Genomic DNA, 21,127 nt, shown 5'->3' on the forward strand with positions numbered 1-21,127 from the left:
CTGGAGGCAAGAAACGGCGCAGTGCATCTGAGAGCTTTTACATGGTTTGGAGTGGCCGAGGTGGAGGGTGGATGTGGGGGGTGAAGAGAGGTGAGGCGGGGGAGGAAGGCCATACCCAGAGAATGCCAGACCTGACATGCATGCCGAAGAGTTCTAATCGTATTTGCAGCACTTTGGGAGGCCAAAGCAGGTGGATTACCTGAGGTCAGGAGTTCAAGACCAGCCTGCCTAACATGGTGACACCCAGTCTCTACTAAAAATCCAAAAAATGTTAGCTGGACCTGGTGGCACGCACCTGTAATCTCAGCTACCCAGGAGGCTGAGGCAGGAGAATTGCTGGCAGCAAAGAGACGGAGGTTGTAATGAGCCAAGATCACACCACTGCCCTCCAGCCTGGGCAACAGAGTGAGACTTCATCTCACATAAATAAATAAATAGAAGAGTCATACATCCTGCAGTATTGGGGGTGGGGGTCCAGCAATAGGTAGAGGTGGGCAGACTGGAGGTAGAAAGGGCAGCTAAGAGGCTCCTGCTACAATCCAGGAAAGCCAAGCAGTGTCTGATCACAGGCGGAGACACGGGAGAAGACAGGAGAGATGGTAGGGCAATAGGTTTATGCTACTTGGTGGCTTGTTAAATGCGAATTGAAGGATTATGGGGAGTCTAGGATACTTTGTTTTCTGACTTGTACAGACACCGAGATACAGAAGGTGGAGGAAGTGGCACAGGTTTTGAATGTGATGAATTTTAGGTGAGGCTTATCATAGGTACATGTGGCTGAAATGGAAAGAGACATCTGAGGCTGGGCATGGTAGCTCACATCTGTAATCCTAGTGCTTTGGGAGGCCCACGTGGGGGAACTGCTGGAGGCCAGGAGTTGGAGACCAGCCTGGGAAACATGGGGAGATGTCAACTCTACAAAAAATAAAAACATTAAACACTAGCCAGGCATGGTGTGTGCGCCTGTAGTTCCAGCTACTTGGGAGGCTGAGGTGGGAGGATCGCGTGAGTGCAAGAGTTTGAGAGTGAAGTGAGTTGTGATCGATTGTGCCGCCACACTGCAGCCTGGGTAGCAGTGAGACCCTGTCTCAAAAAAAAAAAAAAAAAAAAAAGTGGGGACGGGGAGAGAGGAGGAGTCTGAGCCAGACACATAGGCATGAGAGTCATCCTTACAACGGTGATGTTGAAGCCGCGATGTCCCCGAGAGCACGCCTAAGAACATATACATGGGAAAAGCAACTGGGCAATACGAGAATTTAAGGAGTGAGAAGATAGACCCCACCAAGGAATCCATAAAGGAGAAGCCAGAGGGAGCAGAAAACCAGGAGATGATATCACAGAAGCCAAGAAGAAAAAAAGGTGTGGTTTTAGGAAGGAATGGGTGGATAGTGGAGTTTAATGTCACAGAGAAGTCAAATGAACTAAGGACTGGAGGATGGGCATTTTCACTGGCAGTGCAGAGTCACTGGACACCTTGGAGACAGCATCTTCAAGGGCGGAGAAGCCTAAAGCAGTGGACTGAGCAGCGAGTGAGTGAGAAGAGCAGCAGTCTACTCTTCAGAAAGAGCTTGCCAGGGGCTGGTGTGGTGGCTCATGCCTGTAATCCCAGCACTTTGGGAGGCAGAGGGGGGCGGATCACTTGAGGTCAGGAGTTCGAGACCAGCCTGGCCAACATGGTCAAAACCCCATCTCTACTAAAAATACAAAAATTAGCCAGGCGTGGTGGGACATACTTGTAACTCCAGCTACTAGGGAGGCCGAGGCAGGAGAATTACTTGAACTCAGCAGAGTTCACAGTGAGTAGAGATGGCACCACTGCACTCCCGAAAGAGCTTGCCAGGAAGCTGGCATGGAGAAAAAGGCCAGAAAAGGATGGACCCATGAGGGTGAGCTGAGATGTGGGACTGAGACAATGTTTATATGACAGAGTAAAAAGCCATATTTGAGGAAAACAGATTTTAAGAAGGGAAGAGCAATGAAGTGAGAATCAAGAAACTTGAGTTCTGGTCCAGGTTCTGACAATAACGAACCATGAGATTTCGGAAAAAGTCACTTCACCTCTCTGTGCCTCAGTTTCCTACTCTGTCAAATGAGAGCTAACCTAGATCAAATTTTATTTAGCCAGAATATTTTCAGAGTCTACTCAAAAGGAGGGAACTGAATTATCTATACTGAAAGGTAATAGTATTAGCATTTTGTTTAAAACGTCATAAAGCTAAAAAGCTGTCGCTTGAACTCGACCCTTCTTTTGCCTACAAAACTCTGGCACCTAAGTAAGCATAGCACGGTGTAACTGCCAAAGTGAACACTGTTGAGACAAATTAACTTCTAGTCTAAAATTGGCAGACTGAAAGTCAGTGCTGGCAAAGCTTCTTTACTTCTTTGGGGAAATTCATCAGATATATTTGATAGTTAATTTTTCTCTGGGGAACACTTATTAGCAGACCCTCAGCCGTCCAGTTCTGCCCTCTTGTTCATCTTCCTTCACTTGGCTGGTTGACTTTTCACTGAGTGGGCTTCAGTGGGTTCCCATCCTACATGTTGTCAGCAAGATCCATGTCAGCTTTTATCTCTGGAAAGAGAGCAGTTCGGAAAACAGGGACCTGGTGTAGCACGAAATCCATCCGGTGACTACCACACTGAGAAACGTGGAGCCTCTGACCATCTATGTTATCAAAAAGTCACAGACAGAAAATAATTTCTGCCCAATGGAGAATAACATTTGAGTAACACTGAAATTACAGCATCCGTTGAGGGACTATGGAATGGTGACGGGAACTCAGCAGTACCAGTCCTGCCTAACAGTATCACTTTGCTGAGAATCCAATCAATAGCAATAGTTACAGGACAGTATTTAACAAATGGTACACCGTGCATTCCCTTAATTTATATAATTTCTTTTTCATTATATATATATTTTTTTATTTTTAGAGATGGGGTTTTACCATATTGGTCAGGCTGGTCTCAAACTCCTGACCTCAGGTGATCCACCTACCTTGGCCTCCCAAAGTGCTGGGATTACAGGTGTGAGCCACCATGCCCAGCCACTAATTTATATAAATTTAAACTTATTTCTCATTTGTGTGGATATTCTGCAATAAATTGAGATACTTTTATAATTGAGATACTTTGTTGTTGTTGTTGAGATGAGGTCTCACTCTGTTACCCAGGCTGGAGTGCAGTGGCGTGATCATGGCTCACTGAAGCTTTGAACACCTGGCTTCAAGTGATCTTCCCATCTGAGCCTCTAGAGTAGCTTGGACCACAGGCACACCCCACCACACCTGGCTGGGGGTACTTTTCTGTCCAAAGGGTATTATTTCTTTTCTTGCAACCCTACAGAACAAAGTGTTATAATGATGTGATCATTTTTGCCTACATTTCAAAGAATTGCAATCATTTATTTGTACATATATTCACTAAGTTTTATATCACTAACATAAGTTTATAAAGTTATACAGTAATATAAAATGTGAAGCAATCTATCATGTAATCAGAATTTCTAAAATTATTTTCACTGCACTTTATTCTATGGGCAATGCACAATAAAACATTTTGGAGTCTAGTCCCCTTCAAATCTTAACATGCAAAATGTGTCTGTGGTAGAAAAATTGCCAAAACATGCTGTAATTTCATATTGAGATAGGAAAGGATTCCTGTCTTTGTCATAAAACCCAAAACATCAAGAAAAAGATCCTCCCCAAGCAGGTTTTAGTCATTATTTCACATAAACCAAGGTAAATACACTATGTATCATGGGTCCCAGTCTCAGTCAAGGTTTGCAATTTCCTTTCCTGGTTCTATCTATTGGAAGAAAGAAAGATAATCCATCAGTGTTGGAATATCCTGTCAAGCTAGCTTAAATCACTGCAGGCTGGAAATCTCCAGAGTTTTCTCCTCATTATTCAAAACCAGTGCAGATGCTAAGACAAGACTGAAAATCATGCTGACAAGTAAATTAGCAAAGAAGAATAAAATACTAAGAAAAGCAGGCTGAGTGAGAGTCTTTGTCTCCTTCTCACACCAAGCCCACATGTGATCGTGGAGCTGTCACATCCTCCTTAAACACAGGGCACTGCGTGGAGCCCTGGCCTGGAAGTCAGAAGCAGGAATCTCAAGGTCTAGCTTGTTACTGACTCGCCATTTGCCTCTGGGTCCCTCTCTGGACTTCGGTTCCTCATGTGCAGTAAAATGAAGGGATTTTACTACGTAACTTCTACAACCCTTAGCACTCAATGGCACTGTTTCATTTTCTTTTTCACCAGCTCAGGAAATATGTGTCTTAAATTGGTCTCTGAATGACAGCAGGGCACGTGGTGAACTCAGGATCCATGTTTGTTGAGCTAACTAATTAGTTTGGGCCCTGAAAACAGGAGGATCTTTGGTAGTTATTTGACAAATTGTCACTTATGGGATCTTTCTCTTTCAGGAGGAGAGAATGTTGTGTAATTGGAAGCAGCTGCACTAAAATATCTCTGTGACATTTTGCTGGTGACTGCAGTCCTGTTAGATCTGAGTGGCTTAGGAATCAAATTATCCCACAGACCTGAAGAAACCTTTTACTCTTAATGCCAACAGGATGCCTCATGCCCAGAATATCAAATCTGACCACTAGTAGAATGCACTTTACAAATACAATTGAAAAATCACAATCCCTAACAGAATTGGTGTTCTCTAGGCAGATCATTTTTGCTTCAAATACAAAATGAAATATTTTTTAAACGGCTAATACTGAGTAGAAAATAAAAGGCTGAAAAGTGTTATAATGTGTAAAGGATTAAAATTTACTTTTATTACTTATTTATATTGTTATATTTGACTGAGCGTAGAAAGTTAGCACCAAGACAAAAGTATGCCAGATTGCAGGGTCATTTATTATGCCGGCGACCACAGAGGACTCACGTCTCTCCAACCTGTGGCATCAAAAGGAGGGTGCCACGACTTTTTATACCCGAAAACCACCTTGGGAGTGGGGGTGAGGAGCGGGGATGGGGATGAAAAGGTTTTGGACATTCCAAGGGCTAGGGGATTCTGTGATTCACCTCCTGGGCAGAGACGACGGCGGGGGTCTCTGGACATTCCGAGGTCCAGGGGATTCTGTAAATCACCTCCTGGGTGGAGACGAGGGCGGGGGTCTCCGGACATTCCAAGGTCCAGGGGATTCTGTAAATCACCTCCTGGGTGGAGACGAGGGTGGGGGTCTCCGGACATTCCAAGGGCCAGGGGACTTTTGTCATTCTGTTTGTTACTTCAGTGGTTTACAGAAGTCAAAATAAGCATTTGTTTACACACAGATCTTAGTTATCCTGGGCTGCTTATTTTAGTTATTACTAAATAACTAAAGCAAAGGCTAGCAATTCTGGCACAATATCACAATATATGAGTGGGGCTCAACTTTACCATTATTTAATCTTTATCCTTAGACAAGTTTCTTTTCTATCTCTGGGTTTCTCATCTAGTGTCGATGAAAAGAGTTACTCTGTAAAATATTTAAAGAGGTTTCTTCTGAGTCAAATATGAGTGACCAAGGCCTGTGACACAGCCCCAAGAGGTCCTGAGAACATGTGCCCAAGGAGGTTGATTTATGGCTGGATTTTATACATGTTAGGGGGACAGAAGTTACAGGCAAACATCAATCAATATATGTGAGATGTACATTGGTTCAGTCCAGATAAACAGAACAGCTCGAAACGGGAGCTTCCAGGTCATAGGTGGATTCAAGGATTTTCTGATTGGCAATTGGTTTAAAAACGTTAAATTACTATCTAAAGACCTGGAATCAATAGAAAGGAATGTCTGGGTTAAGAAAAGGTGTGTGGGGACAAAAGTTCTCATGCAGATGAAGCCTCCAGGTGGCAGGCTTCAGAGAGAATAGATGGTAAATGTTTCTCATCAGACTTAAAAAGGTGCGAGACTCTTAATCTGTCCTGGATCAGCAAAAGACCTGAAAAAGGAAGGGGATTCTATACAGAGTGAAGATTTTCCCTGTAAGACACAGCTTTGCAGGGCCATTTAAAAACAGGTCAATGAAATATATTTCAGAGTTAAATACTTCGATGTTTTTGGGGCCTGCTGTCTGTCCTGTGATGCTATTCTGGAGTCAGGTTGGAATCTGGCATCTTATCACTACAAAGGGCATTTTGTCAGTCTGAAGATCTCTGTTTTAATGTTAATGCTGGTCAGTTGTGCCTGGGTTCCAAAGGGAGGAGGGTATAATAAGGAAGGCATATCTAACTCCCCTTCCCATCACGGTTTTTCAGGTTAACTTTGGAATGCCCTTGGCTGAGAAGGGGACCCATTTAGTCAGCTGGGGAGCTTAGAATTTTATTTTTGGTTTACATCATCTAGAAAAATCTAAAGTATAAAATAGAGGAAATGGGTCAAGATAAGTTCTAGAGTCATTTTCAGCTCCTATGATTCTGTTAAAACTTCTTTTCCAGTTATAGAGATGATAGAGTTCATATTAAAAAAGTATTTTTAGATGACTCTCAAAGACATTATGTGAAAAGAAATAAGCCAGTCATAAATACTGTATGATTCCTCTCCTCTGAAGTATCTAAAGTAATCAAAATTATAGAAACAGAAAGTAGAAAAGAAGTTACCAAGAAAGAGTGAGAGGAATTAGTGTTTAGTGGATGTAGAGTTTTGACAAAATACCGAACTCTGTAAAACATTTACAGAGGTTTATTCCGAGCCAGTGTGAGTGACCATGGCCCAGGGAACAGTCTCAAGAGGTGTTGATATAAATCGATGCATGTAAGGTGTACATTGGTTCAACCTGGAAAGTCAGTACATCTCAAAGCAGGAGGTGGGTTGGGTAGCGGATACTTAACAGGTCATAGGTAGATTCAAAGATTTTCTCATTGGTAATTAGTTGAAAGAATTAAGCTTTGTCTAAAGACTTGAAGTCAATAGAAAGAAATGCTTGAGTTAAGATAAGGGGGATTGTAGAAGCCAACGTCCTTGTTATGTAGATCAAGCCTCCAGGTGGCAGCCTCCAGAGAGAATAGATGGCAAATGTCTCTTTTCAGATGGTAAAAGGTGTCAAGGCCAGGCACAGTGGCTCACACCTGTAATCCCAGCACTTTGAGAGTGGGAGGCAGGCAGATCACCTGAGGTCGGGAGTTCAAGACCAGCCTGGCCAACGTGGTAAAACCCCATCTCTACTAAAAATGCAAAAAATTAGCTGGGCATGGTGGCACGTGCCTGTAGTCCCAGCTACTTGGGAGGCTGAGGCAGGAGAATCGCTTGAACCCAGGAAGTGGAGGTTGCAGTGAGCCGAGATCGTGCCACCCCACCCAAGCCGGGGGGACAGGGGGAGGTTTTTTCCCCAAAAAAAAAAAAAAAAAAAGGTGTCAGACTCTTAATCTCTCCTAGATCCAGGAAAGTCCTGGCCTCATTAACAGAAATCCTCCACAGATGCAAATTTCTCCCACAAAAAAAGGCTTTGCAGGATCATGTCAAAATATGTCAAAGAAATATATTTTGGGGTAAAATAATTTTATTTTCTTCAAGGTTTGCCATCTGTCATGTGATGCAATACCAGAGCAGGGTTGGAATTTGGCAGCTTATTGCCACAAAGAGTCTGTTTTCTCAGCCTAATATCCCTATTGCAATGTGAATGCTGGTCAGTTGGTGTGACCTACCTCCCTTCACAGGACGGCTGGGAATTCACTTTTTCAGGTTTTTCTGGAGTCCCATTGGCTCAGAGAGGGTCCATTCAGTCCCTTGGGGAAACTTAGAATTTCATTTTTGTTTACAAAAGTTTCAGTTTTTCCAGATGAAAAAGTTCTACAGATCTGTTGCACGACAGTGTAAGTATACCTAACGCTACTGACCTTTACACCTAAACAATGGTTGATGTGGCAAAACTAATTTAATATCTATATATTTTTATTTTTTCAGACATAGTCTCACCCTGTTGTCCAGGCTGGAGTGCAGTGGTGCAATCTCTGCTCACTGAGACCTCCGCCTACCAAGTTCAAGAGATTCTCATGCCTCAGCCTCCCAAGTAGCTGGGGTTAGCTGTGCGCCCAGCTAATTTTTGTATTTTTAGTAGAGACGGGGTTTTACCATGTTGTCCAGGCTGGTCTCGAACTCCTGTGCTCAGACAGTCCGCTCACCTCAGCCTCTCAAAGTGCTAGGATTACAGACATGAGCCATGGTACCCGTAAAATTTAATGTCAGGTGATTTTTTTTACTACCATTAAAAAAACTTGTTTTAATATAAGAAATTGTAAACCACTCAAAATTGAATACCTCGGAGAGAAAATTTCTATTAACCAATGGGAGCTTGTCACTACTGATTTTTCCACAATTAATGAGGGCCTACCCTGTGGCACTGTTCCTGGCAGCAAATAGTGAATGTGGCAAGTGTCCATCCAGCTCTGATTCGTAAGGAAATCAGCAGTTACTTTAAAAGGCAATAGGTGCCACCACAAGGGGACAAGCAAAGAGGAATGGAAGCACAGAGAAGGGTGAGGAGAGCCCGGTGAGGATGGGGGAAAGCCTTCCTGAGGAAATGGGGGCGAATCTGACATCTGAAGGATAGGAAGAAGATGTTTCTTTTTTTAGGCTACTCAAGTAAAGCAGTGGGAGTGGAGAAGGAACAAAGAAATCTGTAACTGGTTGTGACTGCACTGGGAGCAGCCAAGAAGAAGATGCCAAGACAAAAAGAAGACACAGGCTTTCCATTCTGAACACACGCCAGTGTCTAGGCAATATAAAGCACGCTGCTTAAGACGGGGGACAGGACACCCACATGTGCCAAGGCGGCGCGGGGCCAGGACGGCAGAGGGCTCTGGAACCCACATCAAGGAGCCTGAACATCAGTAGGAGGGTCACTGGAGAGCCTGAGTATAGAGTGGAAAACATTAAATTCCAATTTAAAAAGACCTCTCGGCCGGGCGTGGTGGCTCACGCCTGTAATCCAAGCACTTTGGAGGCCAAGGCGGGTGGATCACCTGAGGCCGGGAGTTCAAGACCAGCCTGACCAACACGGTGAAATCCCTATACTCAGACTCTCCAGTGACCCAAAAAAAGAAAAAAAAAAAAAAAAAATGAAAAAGACCTCGCTGGCTTCAATGTGGAAGACAATTAAAGGGCTCGCTCTTGGTTGAGGCTTCGGCAAGGAGCTCAGTGAGATAAGCACAGTCATAGCCTGTTGTTAATAATGTTGTATTTATAGTTTTTGGCTTAAGACCTTTTACTTAATATTTTATAATCAGGGTTTTCCCATTTCATTAAAAATTCTTTGTAATCATTTTTAATTTTAATACCCACATGACGTTTCATTGTACGGTTAGCCCATGATTTATTTAACTGCTCTTCTATTTTTAAAGGTTGTTTCTTTTCCTTATTCCAGAAGGAGTGGAATTAATATTTTGGTGCAAGGATTCTTGTCCACATTTTATAAACGTTTTCATAAATATTAAGATTATGCTAATCTCTTGCAGCAGATGGCAGAAGAGGTGGCGGCAATGTTACCAAAAGGTGTGTGTGTGTGTGTGTGTGTGTGTGTGTGTGTTTATGTGTGTAAGCAGTTTTACTTTGTCCTACCTAAATTGCAGATCTTCCAAAGAAGGCATAGTCTAATACATTATTCCCAATGTTGCATGGGACAGGGAAGGCTGTGGGTTTGCCCTCCATAGTACATTGTTCTATCCAGGCAAAAGGTCAAGTGCTGCAGAAGGCCAAGGCTAAAAATACAGTGTGGCACTGGGGCAAATGAGGGAGCTGTCCAGGGGAAATGAGTCACACTGAGTCTGCACCTCTATACCCTCCCATGCACTGCAGTAACCTCCCCAGCGAGGGAAAGCAGACTGGTTCTTCCATGAAAGCAATTTTAGGTCTGGCCCGGTAGCTCATGCCTGTAATCCCAGAACTTTGGGAGGCTGAGGTGGGCCGATTATCCAAGGCCAGGAGTTGGAGACTGGCCTGGCCAAAATGGTGAAACCCCCGTGTCTACTAAAAATATAAAAATGAGCCAGGTATGGCGGCACACATCTGTAGTCCCAGCTACTGAGGCAGGAGAATATCTTGAACCTGGAAGGCGGAGGTTGCGGTGAGTCAAGATTGCCACTGCCCTCCAGCCTGGGTGACACAGCCAGACTCTGTCTCAAAAAAAAAACCAACAAAGTAATTTTAATAACAATGAAGCAGGAGCGGCAGCAAGAAACAGACCTGTCAGATACCGAACTGAGAAGGAAGGGGTGATTTATTTGGCCGGGAGCAAGGTGGCATAGCTGCCTAACAGCCACGCTCCTCTAACAAAGGAAACCTCTGCCTCTATATAGGCTTATAACCCTAGATACTACATGTGAAAGGGTCTTGGGTTTACAGTTTTAGAAAGTACATGTGGGGGGGTCACGATCGACGAAGTAAGCGTGGGGGTTTGAGAAAGATTGAATGGGAGCAATAGAGGGTGTTTCTCCATATCACCCCCACCCTTAAGATCACCTGAGATCTTAAGGGTGGGAGAGGGTTTTAATCTCTAACCTCCAGGCCACTGACCTCATGCCTGCTACATGTCAACTTTTACTTCCTCCTTCTTTGAGACAAGAGACAGGAAAGAGGGTTTCTTTCCTCAATAATACCAATAATTTTGGTAACAACATGGAATAATTTCATTCCAATAGCATTTTGTTCCTAGAGGCCGACTTCTCATGGACCCTCTGGGGACCAGGACACCCCTTGTCCATTAACATAGGGTCTCCGGGAAGATAGCAGCACACGGGGAAAGAATCAAAGGAGCTGAGCCTCCCTGAACATTTTTCACTGGTCTGGTAAGACTCGGTGGATTAGAAGAATGGCATTCCCAATCTAGAGGGGCAGGCAGTACCACCTGGGCATGGGCACAGAGAGAAGATTGTGCACGATCCCTTTCATTACTGTGCACATTTCTCAGGAAGTCCAAATAACTAACACCAGCTGGACTGTTTATGGGGCTACCTCTCTTCAGGAAATGATCAAAATATTCTTTCTGCTGCCAGGCCAGCTTCTTCAGGACTGAAAGAAAATCCTTCTTTTCAACCACAGGGAGAGGGTAAACAGCCATTGCTACTTGACAAAGTTTGGGGAGTAGGAGGTGGTTTTATTTTGGTTTTGGAAACAGGGTCTCCCTATGTCACCCAGGCTTATCTCAAACTCCTGGGTTCAAGCAATCCCCCAGCCTCAGCCTCCGGAGTAGCTGGGACTTCAGGTGTGTGCTACCATGCCCAGCAGGCTTGGGTCTCTTTTTTCCCTTCGTGTTAAGAATCTCAAGGAGGAAAATGGAGAAGAATACGGAGAATTTATTAGCATATTTTTAGGTAACCACTATGTATGTATAAAACACAACAGGGCTATAAAGTCAGAGTGGCTGACTTCCTGGGGCTTACGTTGTAATTGGAGAATTAAAACTCCACGTTAGTAGTTGTTCTAACTACTGTACAAGGTAACCATTACACACCACGTGCTACCACAGGCCTGAAGAGGGAGGGTTCATTCCCTGCTAGGACATCCAGAAGAGGAAGGTAGAAGGGAAATTTTTTAATGAAAGGTTATTTTGTTTTCTCTTTAGAACTTGTCTATTTAAGACTGAATTAATTTAAAATTTTATAAAATTACGCCATTCATAAAATGATCAAAGTATGTAGAAACAAATGCTTAGCACTTAGATCATGTATCTTTTCTAAACAGAGAACTTAATATATAGGCTTATTTCCAACCTTTATTTTACCCAACTGATTCATACCTTTAACATAACTAAAAACCAAAGCAAATTAGGTTACATTTGTATTTTGCTCACTCTATGTCTCCACCCTGCCGAGATATCCTGGGATTTACAAAATTAGAGCCCAGAAGTCCTGAGAAAAGTGAAATCCCTCAGTCCTGGGCAAACTGGGATGGTGGTCACCCTACCTGCCATCCAAGAAAGAGTGACGAAAAGTAATTCAAATAATTTGAACTCAGCTGAATGCATAAGTAAAAATTAGAGGCGCCGTTCCTATTTTAAAGGCGCAGAATACTGCCGTTTCTTCTTATTTATTTATGTCCTGAGAAATATTTTGTACACAAACCAAAACTGTTGGTATCATTCCTGAATCTCTCGGTTAGCTGCCATGTGTAAACGGCGTCCTTGTCATCGTGCCTCCTTACCTTTCTTCATGTGCATTCGGTGGCTTTTGCATTATGATGTTGGGCTATGATTACCCTGGCACGATCACACCTAGTATCAGTCAAGAAGGGAAAATGCATTTCATCACATGAGAATCCAGATTTATTCCAGCACTTTGGGAGGCCGAGGCAGGTGGATCGCCTTGTTCCGGAAAATTTTACCTGACAAGAAACCCAAGTAGCACGCAGGGGATGGGAGGAACACTCTTTCTTATGACGGCGGGCCCAGAAGGGTTCACTCCCAAAAGTCTGGACCCTGGCTAAGAAAATACACAGTTTTTATAGGTAAAGGGGCAGGGGAAGCTAACTCAGAATAGACAACGCAGCAGGCTTTAGACGACGTGGCCGTTTTCCTTAAGGTTTTTCAGCTAGTAAGCAGTGAGCTGAGCTACAGAGGCAGAAGGAGGCAGTTATTAGCAAAAACATGGGCAGTTTTAAAATAGGGAAGTTGCTGACTACCTGCTGACAAAATCCTGGGCAAACTTTCAACCTGAGGTCAGAAGTTTAAGCCTGGCCAACATGGCAAAACCCTGTCTCTATTAAAAATGCAAAAATTAGCCAGGCGTAGTGATGGGTGCCTGTAATCCTATATATTGGGGAGGCTGAGGCAGTAGAATTTCTTGAACCCAGGAGGTGGAGGTTGCAGTGAGCCGAGATCGTGCCATTGCACTCCAGCCTGGGAGACGAGAGCAAAATTCCATCTCAAAAAAAAAAAAAAAAGAATCCAGGTCTGTGACAGGAAAGGGAGCTCAGGTGCTCTCAGTTGGCCTTGGGCCTAAGAGGGCCCTTCCAAATGGTGCATATTAAGCCAATCTCTGCCCTCATTGGAGACAGGCTGGAACTCAGGGAAAAGGACCCAGGAGAGGCTTCTCCATTTCCCCAGAATTCCATGCAGCGAAAGGTGGGGCCTGGGAACCCATGTGACAGGCTATACTTGAGAAGGCATCCACAAATTGTAATCTATCTTTTTGTCTCTTCCTTGTAATCTATCAGCCTTCGGTAAGGTCTTTTTGACATATGGCTTTTATTATGTTGAAGCATGTTCCTTCTATGCTCAGTTTTTTGAGAGTTTTTATCATGAAGAGATATTGAATTTTATCAAATGCTTTTTCAGCATCAATTGAAATGATCACACAGTTTTTGTCCTTCATTCTGTTAATATGATGTATCACATTGACTGATTTGTGCATGTTGAACCATCCCTGAAACCCTAGGATAAATCTCCCTTAGTCATGATAAATGATCTTCTTTTTTTTTTTTGAGACGGAGTTTCACTCATGTTACCCAGGCTGGAGTGCAATGGCGCGATCTCAGCTCACCGCAACCTCCGCCTCCTGGGTTCAGGCAATTCTCCTGCCTCAGCCTCCTGAGTAGCTGGGATTACAGGCACGCACCACCATGCCCAGCTAATGTTTTGTATTTTTAGTAGAGACGGGGTTTCACCATGTTGACCAGGATGGTCTCGATCTCTTGACCTCGTGATCCACCCGCCTCGGCCTCCCAAAGTGCTGGGATTACAGGCTTGAGCCACCGCGCCTGGCCGATAAATGATCTTCTTAACGTGTTGCTGAATTAAGTTTGCTAGCATTTTATTGAGGATTTTTACATCAATATTCATCATTGATATTGGTCCATAATTTTCCTTTGATGTGTCTTTGGTTTTGGTATCAGGGTAACACTGCCTCATATAATGAGTTTGGAAGTATTTCCTTCCCCTCAATTTTTCAGACTAGTTTGAGTAGAAATGGTATTAGTTATTCTTTAAATGTTTGGTAAAATTCAGTAGTGAAGCCATTGGGTCCCAGGTTTTTCTTTGCTGGGAGACTTTTTATTACAGCGGTAATCTCATTACTTGTTATCGGTCGGTTCAGGTTTTTTATTTTCAATCTTGATAGGTTGAATGTATCTAAGAATTTTTCCATTTCATCCAGGTTTTCCAATTTACTGGCATATCATTCCTCATAGTAGCCACTGATGATCCTTTGAATTTCTGCAGTTTCAGTGGTAATGTCTGTTTTTTTATCTTGGATTTTATTTATTTCAGTCCTCTCTCTTTTTTCTCTTAGTTAGCCTGGCTAAAGGTTTGTCAGTTTTGTTTATCTTTTCGAAGAACCAATTTTTGTTCCATTGATCTTTTGTATTGTTTTCTTGATTTCAAATTCATTTTGCTCTGATCTTTATATTTCTTGTCTTCTAATTTTTGGTTTGGTTTGCTCTAGCCTTTTTAGTTCTTTAAGATACATTGCTGGGTTATTTATTTGAAGATTTTTTTCTTTCGTGATATAGCCAGCTATAAACTTCCCTCTTTGTGCTGCTTTTGCTGGAATGCACAGGTTTTGGTATATTGTGTTTCTATTATAATGTGTTTCTAGAAATTTTTCAGTTTCCTTCTTAACTTCTTCATTGACCCAGTGGCCATTCAGGAGCATATCGTTTGATTTTTATGTGTTTGTATAGTTTCCAAGATTCCTCTCGTTATTGATTTCTAGTTTTATCCCATTACAGAGAAAATGCTGCATATTATTTCAAACTTAAAAAAAAATATTTTAAGACTTATTTTGTGACCCATCATATGGCCTATCCTTCAGAATGTAATCCATGTGCTGAGGACAATATTGTGCATTCTGCAGCCTTTAGAGGCAATGTTCTGTAAATATCTATTAGGTCCATCTGGCCCCTAGTTCAAATGAAGTTCAATGTTTCCTTGTTGATTTTCTGTGGAAGATCTGTCCAATGCTGAAAGTAGGGTTTTGAAGTCTCCAGTTATGATTGTATTGAGGTCTGTTTCTCTCTAACAATATTTGCTTTAGCAGAATCCAAGATGGCCAAATAGGAACGGCTCTGGAGTGCAGTTCCCAGTGAGAATGCAGAGGGTGAGTGATCACCGCATTGCCAAACAACTTTTTACTGCCCATAGACCAGGAGATTCCTGGGCGGAAAAGTTCCACGAATTTCCAGCAGGGCTGTTTCAGCTGGCGCAGTGGGTCCCTACACAAAAACTCACACAAATCTGGGCGGCCATTTCAACTGGCACCTGGAACTCCTGGGAAACAGAGTCGCCCATTCGACTGAAAAAAAAGGGGGCTGAGACAGGGAGCCAGGTGATCCGGCTCAGTGGGTCCCACCCCCACAAAGACCAGCAATCTGAAACACTCTGGATTGAGAGTTTCACAGCAAGCACAACTGGACCCAGGATGGTCCAGCTCTGTGGGGGGAAGGGCATCCGGCATTACGGAGGCAGTCTACCATTACTGAAGCAGTTCTAACTACACCTCTATAAACAAAACCATAAGGAAGTTCTCACAGCAGCTGGGAAGAGCCCACAGTGGCTCAGCAACACCTCTGCTGGCAGACTGTGACTAGGCTACCTCCTCACTGGGCAGGGCATCACCTGAGGTCAGGAGTTTGACACCAGCCTGGCCAATATGGTGAAACTCCATCTCTACTAAAAATGCAAAATTTAGCTGGGCCTGGTGGTGGGTGCCTGTAATCCCAGCTACTCTGGAGGCTGAGACAGGATAATCGCTTGAACTCAGGAGGCAGAGGTTGTAGTGAGCTGAGATCTCGCTGCTGCACTCCAGCCTGGGTGACACAGCGAGACTCCGTCTCAAAATAAATAAATAAATAAATAAATAAATAAATAAATAAATAATGGAAGGTGGGCAGAGGCACGGAGGAAATAGGACTGGTTTTGTAGGAAACAGAGACACCCTACAGGCCTTCCAGTAGGAAAGTAACACCTCAAAGGAACGCAGACCCAGATGAAGGTCTATTTCCTCCCACCAGCACTGGGTGGGAGGAAAATTACCAATGCCTGGTGGTTTTCTTTTTTCTAATTTTAGATTCCGGGATACACGTGCAGGTTTGTTACCTGGGTGTACTGAGTGCTGCTGAGGTCTGGGCTCCTGCTGTGCTCATTAGCCAAATAGTGAACATGGTACCTGACAGGTAGTTTTTCAGCCCTGGGCCCCCGCCCCCGCTTTCCCCTTTTGGACTCCCACTGTTCGATGTTCCCATCTGTGTGTCCAAAGGTTCCCAGCCTTTAGCCCCCGCTTACAAGGGAGCACTTGAGGGATCTGGTTCCCTGCTCCTGCGTTAATTGGCTTAGAACATGGACACTAGCTGCACCTACGTTGCTGCAAAGGTCACGATTTTGTTCCTTTTTATGGCTGCGTACCTGGTGATTTTTGAAAAGTTTGCTGTATTGAACCAGTTTACAATGAGGCCTGCACGGTGAGGCTTCTGGAAGCAGTACCCTTGCGGAGGCTGCGATTAAGACCCAGCCGGAGGCGCCTGGGGGTCGCGCCGGACCCGGGAGAAGCGCCGCGGGACGAGGCCTCCGACCACCCGGAGCCCTGGGCTCCCGGCACCGCGGTGGGGACCCCGCCCGCGCCACGCGGCGGACAGGACTCGCGAGCTCCCGCAGGTAACCGGCTCGGTGCGGTCCGGAGCCCAGGCCCGGCAGTTGCCGAGTGGTCTGGGGAGAGCGGTGTCCTCCAGGGTGGGAGGCTCAGAGGCCGAGTGCGCCCGCCTCTGGGCGGGTTGGGAGGTGAGTTCGGCGAGTTCCGAGGCGGCTCTGGGCTGCAGAGGCCCCACCAGGCTGTCCCCGCCCCACGATCCCCTGTCCTGCGGGCGGCCGCCTTCCAGCGTCTCGGGGACCGCGGCGGCCAGGGGTCGGGGCCGCGGCTCCAGCCGCCCGGGGACGCGCTGCGCACCCAGAGCGGCTTCGGGGCCCTGCGGCGGGACTGCGAGTGCGGGAGGGCGGAAGGCGGCGAGGGCGCCCCGGGACCCACAGTCCAGGCTGACCCTCCGGAAAGTGCGGGCGTTCTGCCTCCGGTATGTCTGCCGCGGGCCGGACTGGGGGTTAGGTTGAGAAGGGGTCACCAAGGTTTATTATTTATTTATTGACACAGTCTCGCTCTGTCGCCCAGGCTGGAGTGCAGTGGCGCGATCTCGGCTCACTGCAACCTCCACCTCCTGGGTTCAAGCGATTCTCCTGCCTCGGCCTCCCGAGTAGCTGGGATTACAGACACCCGACACCACACCCAGCTAATGTTTGTTTTTTTTTTTTTTTTTTTTTTGTATTTTTTGTAAAGATGGGGACTTGCCGTGTTGGCCAGGCTGGTCTCGAACTCCCGGGCTCAGGAGATACTCCTGCCTCGGCCACCCAAAGTGCCAGGATTCCAGCCGTGAGCCCCGCGCCCTCCCCTTGCTGCGCTTTGGCCTGGACCAGCCAGCACCGGTTTCCTTTCCGCCTCCCCCCACCCGCACTCCCGCCCCTAGTCCCCAGCTCTCCTGGCGCTACCCACAGCCTGGAGTCCCCTGTACCGTTCCCGGGGAGCTGCGAGGTGGAGCTGGCCGCGCGGTGGAGGCTGTCCCCGGTCCCGGGACTAGCGCCCCCTCCCCGCGACGCTCCCTCGGAAGCCGGAGGAAGAGCGCAGCAGACGCAGGGAGGAGGCGCGAGCAGAGGGACCGACTTTCCCCTCCGCACCGGAGAGTCGCCAGCCCCGCCTGGCCCTGGGCGCCGGGACCCCGACGCACCCCGTGCACCGCGGCTGGTCGCCTGGGTGGGGGGGGGACTGCGCCTGCGAGTCTCCTCACGCAGAGATATCGGGGTTCTCTGAACCCCAGAAATGGCCTGGCAGGGGAAGGAAGCTGCAAGAAAGGAGCTGATCAGCAGGCCGCCCAATTCCTTCTATGTTAAATCGCTCACTCCGCGCTCGCCGGCTCGGGGGACCGAACTGTGCACCGCGCGCTGCCTGAGCAACGCTTTCCACCGCGGTCCTAGGGTCTCCGCTCCCTGGAAATGAATGCTGAGCGCCGACTGTGTACCTCTCTAGGAGGCTTGCGGAGGTCCCTGCACCAGGCCATTCTGGTTAGCCTGTCCCTATGACTCAGCCTTTGTCTGCCACTCAAGTTAAACGTCCCGTTTGTATCTCAGTGGACTTCGATGGTCGGCGCATGTTTAGCCTTAGTGGACACTGCTAAAGGGTTTTCCAAAGTACCATTTTATTTTTCTCCCAGCAATGTGGGAGAAGTTGTTCCATGTTCTTGCCAACACTTGGCATTCTGTCTGTTTTAATTTCAGCATTCTGGAGTGCACAGTGGTACCTCACTGTTCTTGTGGTTTAGGTTGACTCGTGATATTGCTGTTAATGGACCACTTTGGGGCTTATTGGTAACTTTCTTTCTTTCTTTCTCTCTCTCTCTCTCTTTCTTTTCTTTCTTTCTCTTCTTTCTATCGCTTTATTTTCTTCCCTCCCTCCCTCCCTCCCTCTCTCTTTCTTTCTTCCTTTCTTTCTTCCTCCTTTCTTCCTTCCTTCCCTTCTCCTTCTTTCTCTTTCTCTCTTCTCTCTCTCTCTGTCTGTCTCTTTCTCTCTTTCAACAGAGTGTTGCTGTCACCCAGATTGGAGTGCAGTGGCTCAATCTCGGCTCACTGCAACCTCCGCCTCCCAGGTTCAAGCGATTCTCCCACCTCAGCCTCCCAAGTAGCTGGGATTACAGCTGCCCAGCACCGCGCCCAGAAATTTTTTTTTTTTTTTTTTGAGACAGAGTCTCCCTCTGTCGCCAGGTGCCAGGCTGGAGTGCAGTGGCACAATCTTGGCTCATTGCAACCTCCGCCTCCGGGGTTCAAGCAATTCTCCTGTCTCAGCGTCCCGAGTGGCTGGGACTACAGGCGCACGACACCATGCCCAGCTAATTTTTGTATTTTTAGTAGAGATGGGGTTTCACCACGTTGGCCAGGCTGGTCTCGAACTCCTGACCTCAGGTGATCCATCCACCTCAGCCTCCCAAAGCGCTGAAATTACAGGTGTGAGCCACCATGCCCGTCCTTTATTGGCAATTTCTTTTTCTTTCTTTCTTTTTTATTTTTTTTATTTTTATTTTTTTTTTGAGACGGAGTTTCGCTCTTGTTACCCAGGCTGGAGTGCAATGGTGCGATCTCGGCTCACCGCAACCTCTGCCTCCTGGGTTCAACCAATTCTCCTGCTTCAGCCTCCCGAGTAGCTGGGACTACAGGCGCGCGCCACCATGCCTGGCTATTTTTGCATTTGTATTTTTATTAGAGACGAAATTTCACCACGTTGGCCTGTCTGGTCTCAAACTCCTGACCTCAGGCGATCCGCCCACCTTGGCTCCCCAAAGTGCTGGGATTACAGGGGTGAGCCACTGCGCCTGGCTGGCAATTTCATATGTTTCAACCTAATAATTTGTATTTCCCTGGTAATTATATTGAACACCTTTTAAAATGTTTGTTAACTGTGGGTATGATCTCTTTGTGAAGCCTGTTTCTGTTCAAGCCTTGATCTATTTTTAGATTGGGTTACTTGTCTTTTCTGATCATCTGTAGTGTAAACCAAAGAGTATCTGAGACAAGTCTCAATCAATTTAGAAAGTTTATTTGCCATGGTTAAGGCCGCACCCATGACACAGCCACAGGAGGTCCTGACAACATGTTCAAAGGTGGTCGGGGTACAGCTCGCTTCTATATATTTTAGGGAGATATAATATATCAATCAATACATGTAAGGTTTACATAAGTTCTATCTGGAAGAGCAGGACAACTGGAAGGAGGCGAGTGGCTTCCAGGTCATAGGTAGATTTAAACATATTCTGATTGGTGACCTGGCGTGGTGGTTCATTCCTGTAATGCCAGCACATTGGAAGAGTGAGGCAGGTGAATCACTTAAGGCCAGGAGTTCGAGGCCAGCCTGGCCAACATGATGAAACCCCATCTCTACTAAAAATACAAAAACTGGCTGGGTGTGGTAGCACACCTGGTCCCAGCTACTAGGGAGGCTGAGGCACAAGAATTGCTTGAACCGACAGCCAGAGGCTGCAATGAGCAGAGATCGTGCCACTGCACTCCAGCCTGGGCTACAGAGCGAGACCCTGTCTCAAATAATAACAATCATAAAAATATATAAGTAAACCTATTTTGATTGGCAATTGGTTGAAAGAGTTATTATCTATAGAAAGAAACGTCCGGGTGATGATAAAGGGTTGTGGAGACCTAGGTTTTATCATGCAGATAAAGCCTCCAGGTAGCAGGCATTAGAGAAAATAGACTAAATGTTTCTTACCAGACTTTAGGTTTGTGTTGATATTGACAGTGGAGAGGTCGAAGCCCCATCTCCTGTCATGGCCTGAATCACCTTTTCAGGTTAAAAGTACCCTGGCCAAGGAGGAAGGCCCCCGAGGTTGGAGCGGGGCTGGGAGCCGGCCGGTGGGGAGGGGTAGTTGAATTTTATTTTTCATTTACAATAGTTTGCCTTTTCACTCTGAATGGTGTATTATGGACTGAATTGCGTTCCCTAAAATTCATATATTGAAGCCCAAATCCCCAGGATCTCAACAAGTGACTATCTTTGGAGGCAATTAAGTTAAAATGAGTTGTTGGAGTGGGCTTTAACCCAATATGATTGGGGTCCTTAGAAGAAGAGATTAGAGCCCAGGCACACACAGAGGGCAGGCCGCGTGGAAACAGAGGGAAAGCAGCCATCTGCAAGCCAAGCAGAGAGGCCTCCGAGGAAGCCAAATCTGCAAACATTTTCACCTTGGACTTCTAGCCTCCAGAGCTGTGAGAAAATAAATTTGCTGTTTAAGCCACCCAGTGTACGGTATTCTGTTATAACGGTCCCAGAAAGCTGATGCAGAGTGTAATTGATAAATAAAAATTCAGTGAAGTCCAATTCATCCATTTGTTCATCGTTAATTTTATGACTTAAAAAGTTTTTGTGTAAAATCCATTCTTGATTCAAAAAAACTGTTAAAACAATAAAATCAATAGTTTTTAAAGGTATGGCTACACAGTGAAACAAGGTATGGCCAAAAGCTAATACTGTATTTAATGAGGAAACATTAAACATATTACAATTAAAATGAGGACAAACATCGGCTATGGATATCTCCACTATTATTTAAAATTATTCTGGTGATATTGGTCAATGCAATTACACAAAAGAAAAAA

The 21,127-nt window shown here is 45.6% G+C and overlaps 1 long non-coding RNA gene across 1 annotated transcript in view; it reads right to left on the minus strand.

Annotated features, from left to right (window-relative positions):
* Positions 1-1,683: 1,683 nt before the first annotated feature.
* LOC116565260 overlaps positions 1,684-21,127 on the minus strand; it is a 24,057-nt gene continuing 4,613 nt past the window's right edge. The window contains exons 2-3 of the long non-coding RNA XR_004275355.1: positions 5,763-5,773; positions 1,684-1,694 (exon numbers count right to left, since the gene is read on the minus strand). This is a non-coding gene — a long non-coding RNA (uncharacterized LOC116565260). The remainder of the gene's footprint in view (positions 1,695-5,762; positions 5,774-21,127) is intronic.

This window comes from Sapajus apella, unplaced genomic scaffold, assembly GCF_009761245.1.
Source record: "Sapajus apella isolate SASKATOON/1434 unplaced genomic scaffold, GSC_monkey_1.0 scaffold39, whole genome shotgun sequence".
NCBI classification, from domain to species: domain Eukaryota; kingdom Metazoa; phylum Chordata; class Mammalia; order Primates; family Cebidae; genus Sapajus; species Sapajus apella.